The sequence below is a fragment of the Oreochromis aureus genome, linkage group 7 (genome assembly GCF_013358895.1).
Source record: "Oreochromis aureus strain Israel breed Guangdong linkage group 7, ZZ_aureus, whole genome shotgun sequence".
NCBI lineage: Eukaryota > Metazoa > Chordata > Actinopteri > Cichliformes > Cichlidae > Oreochromis > Oreochromis aureus.
The window spans coordinates 29888523-29910702 of NC_052948.1; the positions used below are offsets into that span (position 1 = coordinate 29888523).

The 22180-nt window shown below is 39.3% G+C and overlaps 1 long non-coding RNA gene across 2 annotated transcripts; it reads left to right on the forward strand.

Annotated features, from left to right (window-relative positions):
- The first annotated feature begins 10899 nt into the window (after positions 1-10899).
- On the forward strand, positions 10900-19493 carry LOC116318024. Of its 2 annotated transcripts, none has more exons than XR_005613901.1 (4): positions 10900-10995; positions 11267-11310; positions 15197-15390; positions 18257-19493. It is a non-coding gene; the product is annotated as an uncharacterized LOC116318024 (long non-coding RNA). The 2 variants fall into 2 exon arrangements; XR_005613902.1 differs by lacking the exon at positions 18257-19493 and adding an exon at positions 16347-16750.
- The last annotated feature ends 2687 nt before the right edge of the window (positions 19494-22180 follow it).

Consider the following 22180-nt stretch of genomic DNA (forward strand, 5'->3'; position numbering starts at 1 on the left):
AATCGGGTGTTGATGGTTTGGGTGTGTGTCTTTAAACATATTTTACTCCACTCAATGGGTGAAATATCTTCTTGTAAGTCTTGTATCCACTCCTGTCGCTTATTGTCTGAGGTGTCTCTATGCTTCTCAACCAACATGTTATAAAACTGAGTGACCAGTCTTTTACTAAAGCAATTTTTTGTAACAAGTGTTTCTAGGATGGAAAACGGAGGCTGTTGCATTGAATTATTTAATCGAATAAAGCTTCTAAGTTGTAGATATTTGAAGAAGTGTTTCTGAGGTACATCAAACTTTGCCCTCAACTCACTGAATGACATAAGATTATGATCTTCATACACATCTTGTATTTTCACTATGCCCTTATGCAACCATATTTTAAAACCCATGTCCTTATGTGCCGGAGTAAAAAGCTCACCCAGATTGGGGGGAACCAGGATAACCCCATGGGGTCATCCAGTATTTTTTGAACTGTGTGCCAAACCACAGAATTTTTTACAAAGTAGTATTTTTGTAGTATTTCTCTTTAAATTCTTAAGTGATGCCGAATATAAATAATTGTCCAGTGCCAAACCTTTTGCAGACAGTTTTTCAATTTCTACCCAGGGCAAGAAAACATCTTTAGAAAACCAAAACATTGTGGCCCTCAGCCGAGCAGCCCAATAATACCATTCTAGGTTTGGCAACTGTAGCCCTCCCATATCATAGGGCAAGTAGAGGAGAGAGAGAGTCTAAGTCTTGGCTTCCTGTTGTTCCAGATAAAATAAGAGAGAAGCTTTCTGGTTTTCGGGAAAAAAGAAGGAGGCAGGGCTGGTGGAATTGATTGAAAAGCATATAGGAATTTGGGTAATATGGTCATCTTTATCATGTTTATTCTTCCCAGTATAGATATAGGCAATGTTGTCCATCTGTTGATCTCTTCCACCAATTCTGCTACCATGGGTTCGTAGTTGGTTGAACTAAGTTTGCTTATAGTTGGAGTTATTCTGATACCCAAGTATCGAAGTCCTTCTGCGGCATTCACAAATGGGTGGGATACTAATGGTTTCCTCCTCTCATTAACATTTAAAACCAAATTGATTAATCAATTCCAAGAGAGCAGGTATTGTTTCTGCAAGCTGTGATAGAAACAAAATAGTATCATAAGCATACGTTGCTATCTTATGTCCAATATCCATGGGCTTAATGCCGTGAATTGAGGTGTGTGATCTAACCGACAGTGGTTCCATGGCTAAAACGAAAAGAGGAGGTGAAATTGGTGACCCTTGTCTCGTACCTCAAAACAATTCAAAAGGGTGAGAGATTAAGTTATTAGTAGATATCATTGCAGCATTATCAACAAGTATTATTTTGACCCATCTACAAAAATGTTCACCAAATCCAAACCGTTTAAGCACCTTGAGAATACAGGGCTATTCCACTCGGTTAAATACTTTTTCTGCATCAAGAGATAAGATTGCATTGTCAGCGAACTCTTCACAGGCATAAATTACATTAAGAACTCTCCTCACATTGTGAAACCCATGTCAGGTTTGCACAAAACCATTTTGGGCCGTACGTATAGTGGCAGGTAGTACCCTTTCTAGTCTCATCGCTAAAACTTTTGCTATAATCTTTGAGTTTAAAAGTGATATGGGTCTGTATGAACCTCATTCAGTGGCCTCTTTGCCTGGCTTTAGAATAAAAGTGTTCAGAGTGTTTCGTAATGAAGCAGGGAGACTCCCTGTTTTAAAGGATTCCAAATACACATCCAACAATGGGGCTATTATTTTCTCGTTAAATAGTTTATAAATATCTATCGGGAGCCCATCTGGGCCAGCTGTTTTACCTGCTTTCATGCTTGTGATGGCATTAGAGACATCATTCAGATCCAAATCCTTCTCCAAAGCAATTTTTGTATCTTCAGAAATACAAGGGATGGTCAGGCCATCAGGAAACTATTTATGTGTTCAGAGTCAAGTAAGGCGTCTGAATTATATAGAGATTTATAATATGAGACAAAAGTATCATTAATTTCTGTGGGGTCCGTAAGTAATTCTCCACGTTCGTTCCTAATTGTATTAATGGCCCTGTCAGATTCAAGCTTCTTAATCTGCCAGGCCAACGATTTACCCGGCTTTTCACCCTCATCATAAAAAGTTTGTTTCAATCTAATTAGACTGTCTTCAGCTTTAAACAAGGACAGCTCCTCATATTTTGCTTTAACCTCCTAGGACCTGCTGTCCACATATGTGGACATCACATTTTGGGTTATTTAGACCAAAATACTCAATTTTGCTCTACAAGGGCCTGATATCCACTTACGAGGACATTATACTGCTACTGTTCTATCAAAATTTTAAATGAATATCCTCATTTGTGGCTCTTATTTTTCTTAAAAACAAAAATAAGGTAAAAAAAAAAAAAATCTGGAAATTCTTTGTTTTTACATTCATTGGGCCCCAATATGCCCAAATATCAAAGAGAAATTAAAAATGCATGTCGTGGAAGAGTTCGGGTCTTAGGAGGTTAAGGGTGAGTAGCTCCTGTTTTGTTTGTCTCAAATCATCTTTAATAACCTTTCTCTCTAGTTCTCCAATTTTAGAGTCCAATTCATTCATTGTCCGTCTGAATTTATTAAATTTATAACTGGTGAAGCTTATCACTTGTCCTCTAATATATGCTTTAAATGCTTCCCATCTAATGGTTGCATTTGTTTGATTTTTATTCATTGAGAAGTAGAGATCAATGTGTTCTCCTATGAATTTTATAAAGTCCGAATCTTGAAACTATTTAGGGCATAAGCGCCAGTTAAAAGAGTGTCTGTTCACTTGTACAACATTATAAAATAGCGAGACTGGGGCACAATCTGACAGAACAATACTATCGTAACTACAGTCAGTTACATTTGTTGTCTTTAAATGTTTTTAAAACTAAACTCAAAGGCCTACAGACTGCCTCAATAATGTGTAATTGTTTTGTGTAATTTTTAATCTTGTTTGTTTGTATGTATTTGTTTGGAAATGTGCTGCCTCTTGGCCAGGACTCCCTTGGAAAAGAGGTTTTTAATCTCAATGGGACATTCCTGGTTAAATAAAGGTTAAATAAAAAAATAAAAAATACAGTAGGTAACAAAGATGAGGAGATAAAAAAAATAATCTATTCGAGAGTGGGTTTTAAATGTTGAAGAGTAGCATGAGTTTTCCCTTTTGGTAGGATTTTGAGTGCTCCAGGGGTCACAGAGATTCAAATCTTTTATATATTGAAGTAGTTTCTTTCTTGTTTGAGAATGTGAGGTATCTGTCCCTGACGAGTGATCAATCTTCGGGTATAAGATACAATTTAAGTCACCTGCTAATATTATCTTACCAGGATGGGTGGACAATAACAAAAGCAAATTCTCAAAGAACAATGGATTGTCATCATTGGGGCCGTAGACATTAACCAAATTTATATTTTCTTTCAAGAAGGTACCCTGGACCACCAAAAATCTACCCGCTCTGTCCTAAAGTGTTATTTACCTGAAAGAGCACTGAGTAATGTCCTAGGGGAAGTGCCAGTAAAAAGCAACATATTTTGAGTATTGAAAAAACTGAAAATCTGCCATAAACAAATCCGCTTAGCTGTCACCCCAAACCAGACAGCCCTCCCTCCCTCCCCCTGACTTTGGGGTGGTGTTATGTGCATAAGGAAGCAGTTAGACCAAACCAAGCAATCTTAAAAGAACAAACTATAACTAACAAGTTCTTTATGTCTCCCAGTGATAGTAAATATTTTCACGAACATGTATATCTGAAATGTTCATTAGAGTCTCTCCTGCAGCTTATAACAGTTAAGTGAAGAACCCATTACAGGGCACAGAAAAGTCACCAGTGAACCAAAAGGTGAAGTCCCAAACCCTCAGCAAATAAAATACCCTAGACACAGAACAGAGGGAGTACAGAAACTAAAACCTAAGAACTAGAAAATCACAAACCGAGAAGAACTGGAGACACAGAAAACACAAAACAGAAGCCCAAAACACTTGCAGCCAAAAACCATAATGAGAACAATGGGTCAATGACCCAGGTACCCTACAGTGTGGGCCAAGGGTGGGAGCCCGCAGTGAGCTCCACCCAGGCAGAGTAAGACGAGTAAACAAAAACACGTAGCCTTGCGGGGCGGCCTGGCTGACATTATGATATCCTATATTCCACTTTGGGCCTAGAAATATTTATAATTGAAATTTTGTTTGTGAATCTATTTTTCATGGAGTTCCAAACATGTCAACTTGGACACCATTTGATTGACTTTTGAACTAAAGAAATATGTATTTAACAAATCAATAACAGAAAATGGTATACTGTGTGAAAACAATGAAAATAACAAATTTTAATGTTGTTGATGTTTTTGCACATTTTAAGATTTTCAAAGCAAAAATGCTGAACTTCACTCCTGAACAATGAACTGCAGACTTTCAAAGATTTTATAAATCCTAAAAAAAAACCCCACTTAGAAAGCAGCGCGGTCTTTTCAGTATTATGTGACTTCAAGAAGATATTGAAAAGTCCCCTGAATGCTTTGTTACATTTCTTCTGCTCCTGACAGGGTAAAGAACAGCAGATCAGAGAAGAACTCTCTGGTCCTGAAGTTCTGTTTTGTTACACTTCTTTGTTTTTCCCAAAACCTTTTCTGCTCTCACTTTAATTGTACTGTGTCCTCTGTATGGTCTGTATTGTCTACTTTCAAAGCAAATTGCAGGTTTTTATTATTTACCCACTTTTATGTTAACACTAAATAAGGTAATAAAGAAGCATGGAGAAGAGTGTGAAGGGAATTGAACAGAATTTCCCACTGAGCGCACTCTGTGGGAAAATATTTAACTGGAATTAAATTGTTTATTCGACCGCTCTGCGCGCTAAATCACCAGATTAACAATTTGCTGCTACATTGCTTCACACAGGTACTGTACTATGTTGTGTGGAAGAAGAGTCATATGACCTACAAAATATGAATATTTTTATGTGAGCATGCTCAGAGCCTAAGCCTTAAAGACCTAGAGGGCATTTAAACTCCCTTTATTCAATGGGTAACAGGCCCGCTGGAGAAGAATGTGTGGGTAATTCTTCAAAAATATTGAAAAAACAAACATTTTTAGGCTGTAAATAAAATTAAATAATTTGTGCTGTATAATATGTAACTGGTGTCCAGTGTGTGCCAAAACTGGAACAAGCTGCACAACCCCTGAATATTTATTAAAAGTGCAGTTATTTTTCATTGTTTCACTTCAGAAGCATACATCTTTGCACAGATTATGTTTATATGTTGATTATTGATTTTCTGAATTTAAATGTGAACTAAAGCATATTTTTAAAGGGGTTATACAGTGGCTTGCAAAAGTATTCGGCCCCCTTGAACTTTTCCACAATTTGTCACATTACAGCCACAAACATGAATCAATTTTATTGGAATTCCACGTGAAAGACCAATACAAAGTGGTGTACACGTGAGAAGTGGAACGAAAATCATACATGATTCCAAACATTTTTTACAAATAAATAACTGAAAAGTGGGGTGTGCGTAATTATTCAGCCCCCTGAGTCAATACTTTGTAGATCCACCTTTTGCTGCAATTCCAGCTGCCGGTCTTTTAGGGTATGTCTCTACCAGCTTTGCACATCTACAGACTGAAATCCTTGCCCATTCTTCTTTGCAAAACAGCTCCAGCTCAGTCAGATTAGATGGACAGCGTTTGTGAACAGCAGTTTTCAGATCTTGCCACAGATTCTCGATTGGATTTAGATCTGGACTTTGACTGGGCCATTCTAACACATGGATATGTTTTGTTTTAAACCATTCCATTGTTGCCCTGGCTTTATGTTTAGGGTCGTTGTCCTGCTGGAAGGTGAACCTCCGCCCCAGTCTCAAGTCTTTTGCAGACTCCAAGAGGTTTTCTTCCAAGATTGCCCTGTATTTGGCTCCATCCATCTTCCCATCAACTCTGACCAGCTTCCCTGTCCCTGCTGAAGAGAAGCATCCCCAGAGCATGATGCTGCCACCACCATATTTGACAGTGGGGATGGTGTGTTCAGAGTGATGTGCAGTGTTAGTTTTTGCATTTTGTCCAAAAAGTTCCATTTTGGTCTCATCTGACCAGAGCACCTTCTTCCACATGTTTGCTGTGTCCCCCACATGGCTTGTGGCAAACTGCAAACTGGACTTCTTATGGTTTCCTGTTAACAATGTCTTTCTTCTTGCCACTCTTCCATAAAGGCCAACTTTGTGCAGTGCACGACTAATAGTTGTCCTATGGACAGATTCCCCCACCTGAGCTGTAGATCTCTGCAGCTCGTCCAGAGTCACCATGGGCCTCTTGGCTGCATTTCTGATCAGCGCTCTTCTTGTTCGGCCTGTGAGTTTAGGTGGACGGCCTTGTCTTGGCAGGTTTACAGTTGTGCCATACTCCTTCCATTTCTGAATGATGGCTTGAACAGTGCTCCGTGGGATGTTCAAGGCTTGGGAAATCTTTTTGTAGCCTAAGCCTGCTTTAAATTTCTCAATAACTTTATCCCTGACCTGTCTGGTGTGTTCTTTGGACTTCATGGTGTTGTTGCTCCCAATATTCTCTTAGACAACCTCTGAGGCTGTCACAGAGCAGCTGTATTTGTACTGACATTAGATTACACACAGGTGCACTCTGTTTAGTCATTAGCACTCATCAGGCAATGTCTATGGGCAACTGACTGCACTCAGACCAAAGGGGGCTGAATAATTACGCACACCCCACTTTGCAGTTATTTATTTGTAAAAAATGTTTGGAATCATGTATGATTTTCGTTCCACTTCTCACGTGTACACCACTTTGTATTGGTCTTTCACGTGGAATTCCAATGAAATTGATTCATGTTTGTGGCTGTAATGTGACAAAATGTGGGAAAGTTCAAGGGGGCCGAATACTTTTGCAAGCCACTGTATATGTGCACACACAAGGTAACGAGGAAATGGCACTCAGGAGGAAGACATAGCTGAACCTAATTATCATAATGAGACAAGAGACAGACCTTCAAAGTAAAACCGGAAAAATACACTAACAGAACTCAAAGGACCTCGACAGAATAAACTAGAACCAAGATCATAATAATATTAAGAAGAAACTGTCAGGATCCTGGGTCATTCGATCCAGCGTTCTTAGTTTCTCCTGTGTTCCTGTTTCATGTTAAGTTCATTTGTTATTCTTGGAGTTATTTTATCGGTCCTAAGTTGTTTAGTTTATTGGGCTTCCCCTCCTTGTGTTTCATTCCATGTTTCCCCAGCCCCTCATGTCTGTGCTCCCCCTTGTGCTTCTCTCTCCCCCTCTGGTCTGTGTCTCTGTGTATTTCCTGTTTTACTTTGAAGGTCCATGTCTTATGTGAATGTGTCCTACTTTGCTTCCTTGTCTCGTCAGTTCTGATTTCCCCTAGCTGTGCTCTCCTTCTGTGTCTCGTTCCCCTCGTTATTTCCCAATGTACTTAAACCCTGGCTGTGTCCCAATTCAGGGTATGCACGCTTGAAGTACGCATTTTAAGTGCGATTACGTCACCGCCACGCGACGATGGCTGTCCCGATTCAAAGTGCGTACTCCGAATGCGCCGTCGATTTCCCCAAATATCGAGTGTGGTCCGGTGCACGCTTCGTGGTCCCATATATCCCACAATGCATAGCGCGACGCAGCCAGGTCAGTGCGTAATGATGTCATCAGCTACGGAGGAGGTTGAAACGGCGGCGGAGGACAGCAACACCCGCAAATGTAAGATATGTGTGAAGGAGCGAAACAAATGCCAAGATGTAAAAGTTAATGGACAGTCAATAGGAAATGTCAAGGTGAATCATGTGACACCTGTTGGACCCACGTGACCGTAAATGCACAGACCCGCAAAGCTGTGAATCCTGTACCAGACGGAGGGCAGTATGAATAGAAGTTTCACCACTACAAGTGCAATCAACTGTACTAATATGACCCTTCCTGAGCCGCAAACAGAAATGTCAACACATACCAGGCAGGAATGTAGCTTTGTCCCCAGCACATCATATATACATACATTTGTTACAGTTATCACACCTGCCATGTCAAATATTTCAAAGGGGATATGTCAAAGCGCCCTGAGGCGACTTTTGTCGTGATTCTGCGCTATCTAAACAAAACTGAATTGAATTGAATCAAAAATATGACAGAGAACCCCCGACCCCAACCTAGGGCCTGATAAAGTAAATGTTTTGCCCCAGTCAGCGCTGCCCCTGTCCCGCAATAAACCGTTTTGCCTGACATTGCAGTGTGTATGTTCCACACAGCTGTATATGCTGAACAGACGGCAAACGGAGAAATGCTAAAACAGAAGTGCAGGATGGTGGGGAATGTAATCCAATGTCATGCTGCATTACAGGGACCAAGGAGCAGACGGCAGACCTCATTCGACTCCGCCGTGAAAATGAGCACCTGTTCACGGGTGTGAAACACTCAGCGAAGTGGATGACCTGGTGGCGCGTGGCCACCACCACCTCTGTGACCCTGTGCACGATGCGGTGGACAGTGGAACGGGGCATTGCGAACACCCTGGACACGACCCTGTAGGCTGCTCCACTCGCCAGCCAGAAGAGGAACACAAGGGCCTCGATCGGGGCACCCCACCCATGTCTCCGTTCCTGGTTCAGTAGATTCAGCAGCGCTGTCACGGACTCCCTGCTGAGGCGGAAATCAGGCCTGGTGTCCTCATTATTGAAGAATCTGTCCAGGACTGGGACACTCAGGTTAATCCTGCAGTACAGGGGTCTGGTCTGGTGAAAGTAAATACAGGACATGACAGACATTCTTTTATTCTAGTTATTATTCTGATTGTTGCTGTTCTTATTTTCGCAGGCAGTGGACACTGTGCTTGTGGTGACCCAACTACCAACCTCTGTATATTTTATCTATTTTATTTTATTGTTTACTCTATTTGATTTGTAACATATGTATACACACACACACACACACACACACGTAGAAAAACATATGTAGTATACACATCCAGTAATGCATACACTCTTATATTGTACATATATTTATTACTCTCAGATTTAGCCATTCTTATATTTTGCTTGTTTTATGTTATTGTATTTTTGCACACCTCTGTTGCTTGTGAAGCTCGCACACAAGAATTTCACTCGCATGTACTGTACCAGTGTACCTGCACATGTGTGCTGGCTGCGGGTGCACACACTCCTATTTGGGACTCACATCTACAGTGGCATATATCAGGGTGTTACGCTAGTACACAGGAACACACGTCATTTATCTCAGGGGGGAGGAATGTCGCCATGTATTTATCACTGTACCTGCACGTGGGTGTCCCGTAGTCAGGATCATTCGCCTGTGACGGGTGGGTTGTTGGGGCTCTTCCATTTGCAGGGAAATTACACACGCAAGGACGTGGTCTGTGTCCATGTTGCCGATCGGGAGGGGTGGTACGGGCAGGCACAGCTGGTGACGCGGATTCAAAGGGTAGACCGTCCCATTTCACGAGCCTCTCACTTCCGCACTTCCCGTACTTATAGTACGCACCGTCCGTAGTACGTGTAGTGTGCGTACTTCAAGCGTGCATACACTGAACTGGGACACAGCCCCTGTGTTTCTCTGAGTCTGTGTTGCGTCGTCTTACAGCATGATCTTTGATGGCTCGGAGTTTATTTTGAATCTTTTTCTCATGTCACGTTTTTTTCTTGCAGAAATGTGTTTTATCTTTGCAGAAAACATCCAAAGAAACATCAGTATTGACATCAGCAATTCACACAGATACAATTCAATTCTGTTTGATTTATATAAAGTGGAAAATCACAAATCACATCAAGGAGCTAAATATTGTAAGGTAAAGACCCCACAATCATACAATCTCACACGCACAAACAAACAAACATAAACTGAAGGGTTCCTGATTTCCAAAAAATCACATAGGTCGGTGGCTCCTCCTCTCTCTATAAAGCTGTTTGTCTCCTTCCTGTCTGCTCTTTCACTTTCCACAGCACCAGTGTTGGTCAAGTTACTTGAAAAAAGTAATCAGTAACTAATTACTGATTACTTCCCCCCAAAAGTAATCCCGTTACTATACTGATTACTTATTTTCAAAAGTAATTAATTACTTAGTTACTTTTTGAAAACATGATTTACAACCTGAATAGGTAATAAAGCGATAGATCTTTCAGCCCAATTCTACTTTTTCTGCATAATCCATCATACAAAATGTAATCAAATGGAAAAGTCTCTTTTTAAAACTTCAAACTTTAAATCTTTTAACTTTATGCATCAAGCAAAAACTTAATTATATGCAACATTCTCTGACTGGAAGAAATTTGTTTAACATTTAAACCTATTTTCTGCACATTCCAGCATATGCATAGATGCAAGTAAAACACAACAGAAAATAAATAAAATCAAAGACTAACGGTCCTGTTGCTCTATTTTCACCTATAAAGCAGGAGTGGGTTAGGCGGAGGTTTACCCTGGTGCAGGTGTGCCGCAGCGGTCAGTCGAAGAAGCTGCGAGTTTCTCTGTGAATTTCACATTATGTCGTAGCACACTCGGTGCTTGCTTGGAAGTTTAGGGGTTTTTTCGCTGTAAAAAGAAGTTTTCTTCCCACGCACAATGGGCACTAATGTTTTTGTCAGTTTTTTATGGAATCAAACTCAAAATAAGGTCAGTACTTCCACGCTTTAAACGCTGCACGCTCATACTCTCTCCCGCACTCGATATATTATCCATTGTTGATCTGCACACAGCTGTTGTCACGAACGTCGCACTTGCTTACGTCACTGTCATGAGACATTCTCGCAAAAACTCACGGTTTTAGTAACGCAGTAACGCAGCGTTCCTACGTGAAAGTAACGGTAATCTAATTACCATTTTTGCAATAGTAATCCCTTACATTACTCGTTACTTGAAAAAAGTAATCAGATTACAGTAACCCGTTACAAGTAACGCGTTACTGCCCATCTCTGCTCAGCATCACAGAACATCCAGAAACAACAGAGGTAAGGTCACTTCTAATGTTGGGATAACAAGATGATGACATTATTGCTGAAAGAAACAAACTGTCTCAGTGAGAATGGAGAACCTGATTTTATTTATCGTCCTAATATTTTAATCTAATCTAAATCAATGAGAGCAGGAAGATTTACTGAAGAGAAAGCATGTCTTTGTGATGATCAGAAGCAAATGTGTTAAATCTGCCATTAAAATCTCAGTTTTTTTCTTTCTGATGAACAAAAAGAATGCATTAACATTTTTTCTGTTTTAATCTAGAGTCTTCACAGACAGCTCACTGTGTAGAGCTCAGACATCATCATGTATGTAGCATAAGTACAGTTTATTCATGAACCTAAATGCTAGTTTCATGCTTTAGTATGTCATCATACCACACGCTTCCAAGGTTGTTAATCCACCTGACCTCACAGATATGGATCAGGAAGGATCCTCTACTATTAGACAGTCAGAGGTCTCATTATCATTTATTCACATGGTCTAAGGAGCTTGGAAAGAAAAGCATCTGGACTTCTTTAAGTTTCCTTGAAGATGTTTCACCTCTCATCCGAGAAGGTTTTTCAGTTCATGGATGATCACACACAGGAAAACAGGAAGACTCCAGATTCAGTCCAATAAGAATCCATTCTTACTATAATTGGCTGACAAAGTATGAGTCAGTGTGTACTGGTAATATGATTTAACTGGACAGAATATAAATTGTGGTTAGCGTTCATCAGTAAGCATTTCAAAAATACTGTTGTGTAACATTAGTATTGATATGAGTTTTGTAAATGCATTTGTAGATATTATTGTGTGTTTTACCATCTTTGTGTTAGCTTTCTGTTAGTTTAAAGTTACTATGCAGTTTATACTATAGTGCAGCACTCACAAATTACCCAATGTCATATATTAGCTTCTGTCATTATTGGTAAGGTCAATCAATAGTTAGAATGCGTTCTGATAAATACCCTTAAAAGCTTCACTGATTCTCCATGGCACTCATATTAACAGATGTTTTTTTTTCCTCATTGTAACCATAAAGAGGTCAATTAAAACTGCATGTGTGAACAAAACTAAAAACTGCATTTCAGCACAACCTCAAATATCTCAATTTGGAGTTATTTTTTTCATTTTGACATATTAACACAATTGATCTAAAATCAGACAAAAACACAATATCAGAGTAGAAAAAGTTATATTTTTTACTGTAACAACCACAAACATGTTTATTGAATCATATTTCAGAACTTTAAATGCAAATATAAATTGTAAATTTTAAAATCATATGCACAAGTTTTGCAAACAAGTTATTTGCTGCCATTTACCTTTTACCTTTTTTAAAAATAACCATTTCAAACTATTAACATAACAATCTGGTGTTCTGCATTAAATATATTGCCACACAAATTATTGTGCTATTCCAAAAAATAATTTCTGTCCACTATAAAGGAGAACATCAGAAGCCAGATACCTGCAGGTTTGACAACAGGAGGTGTATCACTTTTCTACCTCGAGACACCGTTTACACTGTAATCTGCCTTTGGTGGCGTTCTGGCAGCACCTGTAACATTCAGCAGTCGGTTCATTGTTCTGCAGTGTTGGGGAGTAACAGAATACATGTACGGCATTATGTATTTAAAATACAAAATATGAGTAACTGTATTCCGTTACAGTCACCATTTAAACAGGTGGTCATCAGAATACAGTTACTTTGTTGAAATAAACAGAATACACAGTGGTCATTTCCAGTTTCAAATGTTAGGCTATCCCCTCTCTATGCCTTGTCCAATTTTGCTGTTTAAATGCAGTTGGACGCAGGTTTAGCTCAGTTGGATGAGCATGTAGTCATGTAGCGCATGGCTTAGAGTGGCTGGTTCAACTATGACTCGCTGCCCTTTTTTCTTTTACTCAACTTCCATCTGGGATTAATAAAGTTTCTCTGATTCTGATTGCCGGAAACCCAAACAAAACATGCAATAAAGGCTCATTAATGTTGGGTCCTGTTAATGTTGGTGGCCCCAGTTACACAATGGACCCGCAGTCAGCAGTGCACGGGCAGGAATGCATTTCTGACACCACTTCCTAAGAAGAATGGGATGTGTGAAACTTCAGTATCTTCGATGTACTATTGCTGTGTGATTTTTTTTAAAATTACTATTAATGAAGGCTACTCGTCACCGAACTAACATTGTTAGCTGGCGTTAGCTGAGGTTAGTTCATAGACTGCAGATGTTTCTAAATGCTAATGTACGCGAGTCCGTACTCGCATTTTTGCTAGTCCAGACTTCGTAAGTTCACACGGGAGTCCAGACTTCCCAAGATCACAGTGCGATCGTTCTACAGTTGTAACGGGACTGTACTTGATGACATCACAGCTCCGGAGTTTTTACTGCCATCCCCTCTTAATTTAACTGTGATTAATATTTGCAATGGAAATTACACATGACACAAAAAAATTATACATGATGTAGTAGATTTTTTTAAGAAAAAAAGATAATTTGAACTAATTTGAATTGAACAAATATTTAAAATATAATTAACAACCTGCTAGCTGCAAATAACCACGTGCAGTTCCACATAATTATTAACAGACAAAAAGAAAACATATTAATGTTACAGAAATAGTTTTCTATAGGAGATCACTGCAAATAATGCAGCCTTACTTAATGTCCACCCCAGTGTTACTCATTTTATATTAACATTTAAAAATCTAGTTGGTATTGGTATGGCGAGTGTCCTTCAGTAATAGTAATAAATCACACAGCAATAGTACATTCATGTGGCTGTAAAAAGCATGATAATATATAAAGTAATCCATAATATTCAGAATATGTTACTGTCATTGAGTAACGTAATGGAATACGTTACAAAATACATTTTGGGGCATGTATTCTGTAATCTGTCCCTCTCTCTCTCTCTCTCTCTCTCTCTCTCACTCCTAAAACTTCTCCCTTTTCCTAGACAACCAAATGTCATGTTGCCATATCTGTTTTTGTTTGGTCGACATTGTACATTTTTCCACCAACATGAAAGGGGTGTTTTTGTTTTGTTTTATTTTTCATTTTTTGGTCATAAGCAGAGAGTGCTCGCTAGCGCTGTCCCTAGACAGTAAACATGACGAAAGTATTCAGGAAAAAAACAGTGTATATGTTGTTTATCATAACTCTGGATTTACGTGGCCAAGTGGTCATGTGACTGGTTTACCATAACTACTTTATTCTTCCTCAGTCAAACAGCAGCACTTATGCAATTGTTTTGCCCCGCCAGCTTCAGGTGTTGTGCCAAAAAGTGATCATCTGCCAGAAAGTGTTTGCAGTTCGTGGGAGCGCGCGCAGCTGCTTAAAGCTGTAGCGCCCAGATTACTTACAGCTACTTCCGTGCAACTGATATAAGGTGCGGTAAGATGAACGCAGCTTTCACCGTCTGTTTGTTGACAAATAGTAACGGTATAGGCGTTGTAACGATAGAGATAGTAATTAGTTAGATTACTCGTTACTGAATAAAGTAACGGCGTTAGTAACGCTATTCCCATCACTGCTGGTTAGCTAATGTAAAGTAATGTAAAACACTTTTACATTATAAAAACTATAATGTAAAACTGTAAGCAGCAACCAACCAACTTCCTCCGCTAGAGGGCAGTAAAACCTCTTGCTTCAATTAAATGGGATGCCAACTGCCAGTAAAAAAAAAAGAAGTCGAAGAAGAAATGACAGTCATGCTGCGAGTGAGACAGCGCAGTGCACAAAAGACAGATAAAAATTTGAAAAGAAAAAGTAGTTAAATAGACCTGGATCCTGGAGAAATTTTCAACCCAGATGACGCCCCGAGCATGAGTGGTGGTCAGAGGAAAGCAAAAGAGGTATACTGGGGACAAACAGAACCAATTCTGCTATGCCTTGGTGCGCAGGGAAAAATTATCAATATATTTTTTATGACATTTTTGTTTGTTGGTGTGCCGGGTGATTTCTCTAATGTGAAATATGTGACTCCAAAAGATTGGGAAACACTGGATTAATGTGTATTTCTATTTATCACTTACTGGGTTCAAAAACATGTAGCTGCCTTTTTCTTTCTCTAAAAAGACATTTATCTTCCATCCTCACAATAATGGTAAAATCCTTCTCATCTGACACTCAGCAACAAAGGAAATTACCTCCTAAACCTGTGTGGAGGAAACATTGACTTTCTGTCTCTTTCTGTTTCTTACAGAATCTTCTGAATGTTGTTGATTGCAGCAGACAGTAAAACAAATGCAGCTCAGCAGCCTTCAGACTGAAATGAGATGCTGCAGAGGAAAACTTCTTTTCTGAAAATGCACTGGGCTTCACATTCATGTCCTTGTCCACAGCGAACACGGAGCAGAGAATTTCCACCCAGTTTTTCTTTGTCACAGAATAACAAAGGTGTGTATGGAAACCAAAAACTGCAAGTAAAAAGTAAAAGAACATGTAAATACAGCCAATATGTTAAAGCTCCCTTAAACTCTGGCATCGCTGCAATACAGAAAACCATCAATGAAAACAGAATAATTTGAATTACATGAATTAAAGTCTTACCAGGTAACGAAAATAACAGCACAAAAATGCTCAAACTTGAATGTCACTTCTAGTTATAGAGCCTTTGTTAATGGCTAAATGACAGGATTAAAGGGTCAGCCATCACAGCAAATCTGAGAGGTAACAAACAACCTGTGCAGCTGCTGCTCAACCGTCTCACTGAGGTCTATGAATCATGCTTACTGTATTCTGGCCCTGGCTGGAGGTCATTCCTTTGAAAACACAGTTTCTAGGAATGCTGGGACAAACAATACAATACAACTTTATTTGTACAGCACATTTAAAACCAGCGGTACACTAAAGTCCTTCACAGTAATACAATAAATTAAAGATAGAAACAATAACAGGGAATAAATACACTAACTAGCCGCAGCACAATGTAAATATGTAAAAGAAAATACAAAACACAACTCGACTAAGAGTTTATTAGGCAATAAAATGATTAAAACTACATAAAAGAACATTTGCAGGATACAAAGCACAGAAACACACATTACTAAAGATGATTGTTGTGGTCACCTCTAAGTGATGACAAGTCATTACAAGATACCAGAAGTCTTACTCAAGCCTAGCTGATATCAGTAACCACACAGTCTTCATCAGTCAGTACTTCCCTGTGTATATGTCTGTGAAGGTTCTCAGTCATCCAGGTCATCGTAGTCAAAGGAGTATGTGTATAACATGTTTGACTTAGATTTATCGACTGCACACTTTTATCTCAGATCAGTGAAGCTGTTTCAATTCATACAGCACCAAATCATCTGATGTTTAAAGCTGATTTATTCTGCTTTAATATTATTCAGAGAATGAAAAGCAACCATCTCCAAATATGGAGCTCTCTGCACCAGAGCACACCGAAGCAACGTGAGTAAGAAATAATAAGTATACAGCCCTTCCTAGGAGGGTGGCACGGATCCCCCTCTGGTGGTCCTCCTTGGGCTCTCGCACTCTGGGGCCTCTGGATGTCTGGAGCCTGGATCTCCTCCATGCCTGCTTCATGCCCTGGGGGACGGGGCTATGGCTCTCTACATCCTCTAGCAGACCATTACATGGGGAAACCTTTTGAATACAAGCGCGCTGATCCACACAGGTGTGCACATGGGTGTTCACTGTTCATAGACAGAAACTACACCTTTATTGGCTGCTATTTCCAAGCACATTGGCTGTCGGTCCTGCTTGCTACACAACAACATTCAATATTTAGTATTTACTGCTGTTTACACTTAGCTAGATTAACGTGATGGTGTTGTGTTTTGTATGTTGCTCTGTTTTGGGTTTTTTTTTGCTTGCTTTCTCTTCTTTTTCTCTCAACAGGTGATCCAGGAGATTTTCTTTCTCTTCTTTCTCCTTTTAAGTGCCCTTTCTCACTGTCCCTTTTCCCCTCTGTTTTTCTTTTCCTTCATCTTTCTTTCTCCCTTTCCTATCCCTCAGTCATGTCTGTCTCGTCTGTAACAACTGAAAATAAAATAAAATAAATAATAACAACAAAGGTTGTGATGATCCATTTGGCAAAGTAAATCCATTGGGTATCCTTGTTGGTCTTCAGACAACAATTCTGACGGCTAAAGAACCAAATGGGACAGGCAAAAAAAAAAAAAAAAAAAAAGAAAGAAAGAAAGAAAGAAAGAAAGAAAAAAAAGAAGAAATAATAAGTATGTCTTCAGCTGAGTTTGTCCTTTATTACACCTGTAAAGTCATCAGCTTCAATAAATGACAGTGTGATTATTTTACAAAAATATTTTTGTATTCAAGTTGTTGGCTTCATAAAAATGGTCTGTATTTATATAGCGCTTTACTAGTCCCTAAGGACCCCAAAACGCTTTACACATCCAGTCATCCACCCATTCACACACTGGTGATGGCGAGCTACATTGTAGCCACAGCCACCCTGGGGCGCACTGACAGAGGCGAGGCTGCCGGACACTGGCGCCACCGGGAGTCACATCCAGATTGGTCAATACATTTTTGGACAATGAAGTGATTTTTAACTTTTTGCTTTTGTACACCAATCCAGTACATGGTAAATCAGCTCTAATTCAACTGGCTGAAAAATTAATAATTAATTAATTAATTAATCATTTTGTAACTGTTGCTCAAAAGTAACTGGACAAACTAACATAATTGTTAATATAATTCCATTCAAATCAAATCAATTTAAATTCAATATAAAGGTGATTTAGCTGTTTAGTGATGTCAGTTTAGTGTTCAGTAACTATTTGCATATAAAGTATTGAATTATCACATTCAATCTTGTCTTAGCGACCTTACAGTGCTGTATAAGCCCTTTAGACAAGTCAAGTGCCTTCATTTTCATCCCATCTATGTGCACTGGTACAGTAGATAGTGAAACAAGACAATGTACCTCCAAGACCATGGTGCAAAAATACATGCATAAATAATTAATTTCTAGTTCTCAAATAAGAAAATCATGATAAGTGTACTTGACTATTTGTTAATATTAGTCCTCTAATGTTACTTTAATATAGTAAATGACATCATGTGTAGTGCAGACAGGCAGAGAGCAGCAATATGTTATTTTTTCTTGATAATTCTCAAGTAAACATCTTAAAACTGAGTTACATTTTGTTTTATATACATAGAATTAAGTTGCTATGCCTTCAACTCATTGGCGGTAATTTTTAGAGATTTAGGAAAGCCACTACACCTAGCCACAAGTTTAAAATGCAATATGACCTGTGTTTCACGTCTACAGGAATATTATCTTCAGAAGAGCTCTGATCACTTCAGGATGTTTGCTGTCCACCAACTGAAACCTAAGAAAGAGAATCCTGGGACTCTAACAACAACAACAACATCCATCCATTCTCTTCCACTTATCCCTGTCAGGGTTGCTGGAGCCTATCAGGGTACACTGTGGACAGCTTGCCAGCCTGACGCAGGGCTAACACATACAGACAGAAAATCATTCACACTCACAGTCAGCTCTATGGGCATTTTGGATTCTCCAGTTAACCTAGCCCCACTAATTGCATGTCTTTAAACTGTGGGACGAAGCTGGACAAAGAAACCATTATGGCTGAGAAGACAAACAAAGAAACAGGAGGGCAACTGGAAGTACAAAGAACTTAGCAAAAAATCTGAACTTGTAAAAGCTAAGAAAACAGATCACAAGAGGCTGGAAAACAGAGACACAGGGAAACAGGCAGAAGGACTGCAGGGGCAACATGGAGGATGATCACACAGATGGCCTGACAAGGAACAGAGGAAAGCACAGACTGTTGCTGTGTCCAAATTCAGGGGAAGGATCCTTCGAAGGATTCTACCTACCTGTGTCACGTAGGAAGGGTCTTTCGACGGCAGTGTAGGCCAGAAGTGAGCAGATGTGAAATTGGACGGCCTTCTAGCCTTCGTTCAAGTCCGCCCTTAATTCCGTTTTTTTTCCAGTCACTAGCGCCACAGCGTGAAAATTTTATAATGGACCCAACAATGTCGCTATGTTTATGTGTCTTGGTGGCTGTTTCTTGTTCTGTCTGTGTTTTTAAGTCTTTGCAGGTCCCTGATTGGATAAACTGACGGCTGCTGATTGGTCCCCTGATCATGTGGTTGCTTTGAAAATCTGTCACCAGCAGTTGTCCCGGGGCAGCCACTGACAGCAGCAGCAGACCTGACCCTCCAAAAGCTGTGTCATTCGTGTTTGAGATTCTCGTAACTTACCGAGCTTTGTATATAGTGTGTACATTAGTTTTCACTTGTAAATAGCACATTGTAAATAGCACTGAAATAGAAGGGGTGAGCTGCCTTATTATTTTTCCTTGCACTGTTTTCTCCTGTTTATTTCAGTTAGGGAGTTAGGTGTAGCGTTTGTCTTTTGTTTGGTTTTTGTTTCACATAGGGTTTTAGACAACACCCCCTCTCCTGACTTAGCTTGTTTTGTTTGTTATTTTGGCCTTTTTTCACCCCGGAGCTTCATTTTCAGTGTAGAAAAATAAACCACCGTTCACTAAGAAATTGGGTTTTCTGTGTATGGTTTTGGGGACCAGGGCGGGGTCACTTCCTTTTTTAACTCTTATGCTACGTTCCTGTACCCCTAGACAGGGGCGTAACAGTCGCCGGCATGTTTTGTACCTTAGGCTCATCAGAGACAATCATATCCAGGTAAAATAATTTTCTTTAATCTACACGCATTTAGGAATTACTTAGTCACTGAAAATATCCATGAAACTAGCTGAATGATTGCCGGTCATTCGGTCATATTTACTGTATTATATAAAATATGTAAACTAAATCTCTTTGAAACTTATAGAATCTAATCTTTTGGTTTCTTTTTTTACATAGCACTTTATCAAACTGTTGTCTGCTACAGAGTTACAAGTATTATACTAATAATATAGCATCCACCATCTCCTGCTTGCATATTTCTGTAAACATCTTAGTGATGTGGCAGCCACGAGTGAGCGAGCCCTGCAAACCCTGTGGATGGACGATGCAGTGAACAGTGGGAGGAAGCATCCCAAAGCTCTCTTTGCAGACCACCCTGCGTGATTCTCCACTCGCCGACCAGAAAAGACAAACCGCAGGTCTCAGTTGCAGCACCCCATCCATGTCTGATCTTGCTCCGGCAGATTCAGCAACACTGCAGAGACTTCCTGTAATCTATTAAAGTTGTTAAAGAAACGGTCCAGGAACAGGTCGTCAGGGTAACCCTGTGTGAACAATTGTAATATTGTTTTTCCTTCTTTAAATATTGTTGGTGTATTAGAAATGTTCTTGTTTAATTGTTACTGTTGTTGACTTTATTCTCATTAAGTAAATATCCATTTAAAATTGTTCAAAGTTAGCGTTGTGTTCATACATGTTACCATAAAATGAGGTCAGTGACAATGACTGTTTGTTTTAATCAATTTATTAATAACATAAAAGCTTTACACTAATGCAACACATATAACAACATAACAAATATATCCTAATAAATACATTTCTTAATGCATAACTCATTTTGGAACTAATCTTTCTAGAAGTGAAAACAGTCTGTCCATCCTCTCCCTGCTCTCCTCTCCTCAGCCTCTCTTTGCTGCCTCATGTCCTCTCTGAGGTCTAGCAGCTTATCATCTCTATCCCTTCGCCTCTTTCTCCCTGTTGTGGGTGGCTCACCCTCTTCCTCATCGCTAATGGAAGCCTTTGTCCTATCACCTCATCCATGAGGGCCAAGTAGCAGCAGTGGGCTTCCCACTGACTCCCTCTCCTGACCCTGCATACTTACAATCCTAAAGGCAGAGGAAATCAAAAATGACAGTAGACAAATAAAAACAACATAACAACTCTTAGTAATTGCACATTTATTAACTCGTGTTCTTAAGAATTATTTTCTTGATAACACACATACGTACTTTGTATGTTTTTTTTTTTAAAGTCATCCCATTTGTTTCTGGCCTGCAAAGGGGGTGACTTTCCCCTGCAGGCCCATCTTCTCCAGAATTGTCCTGATCACACACAACAAATAAGAGAAGAAAGGAAAACATGGAAACTAATTTAATCCCTAAATCCAAAAGTTTTCACAGCAGAACACCAGAGGAATACCGTCTGGACATCACAGGTTCTGTACAGCATGAGGGTTAATAAAACTGTACTCATATGAATATGATGTGTAATTTGATTTATTCTTGTACCTCCATGCCACAGTGGCCAAATTCTTCACCCCAGTGAAGAGGTGATCGTTATGTCCGCATTGTAATAAAGTGAGCCATTTAGTCGTTTGCTCCCTAAATCATATTACAAAAAGGTTAACTTGAAAAAATCAAAATTGGCTGTATGTAAGCAGCAACAATTTTTCATGCGTTTTTGCAAATATATTTACTGTCTTCAAGCAACTGTGTTCTCCGCTGATCTCCAACATTTATTTAACTGCTTCAAAGCAGCTTTTTACTCCACATTTAACCTGACTGAATTCTGTGATTCTCACCGACTTTCTTTAATCTCACTGGAAAAGCTGCGTTCTCGAGTTTTTGTTTAAAATTTCGGAAACTGGAGAAAACTCCATAAACATCATGAAAATGACCTTTCCATGGATTTTTGCAAATTAATTTAATTAACCAAATAAAATACAAAAAGTAAATGTGTCAGATCAAATTTAAATATTACATGAAGATACAAGTAAACACAAAATCTAAATGAAGGTATTTGTTATTAACGGGAAAAAAAAAATCCAATCCTACATGACCCTGTGAGAAAAGTGACGACCCCAGGGTTGGCCAGCTGACCAAAATTACCCCAAGTGCACAGTGAGGACTAATCCAAGAAGTCCTCACTGTGCACAACATCCAAAGAACTGCAGGCCTCACTTGCCTCAGTTAAAATTAAGAGTTCATGACTCCACCATAAGAAAGAGACTGGGCAAAAATGGCCTGAAAGGCAGAGACAAAAACAAGTCAAAACCCACTGCTGAGGAAAATGAACGCAAAGACTGGTCTGATGATCCCCAGGACTATTGGGAAAAAACACTGTGGTCTGACTTAATTGTAATAATTTTGGTTAGCTGGCCAATCCGGGGAAGGTCATCACTTTTACACAGGGCCAGGCAGGTTTGGATATTTTTCCACTTAATTTGTCTAATATTTAAATTTGATTGACCATCTGAAAAATTTAAGTGTGACAAACATACACACTGTGTTATTCATCC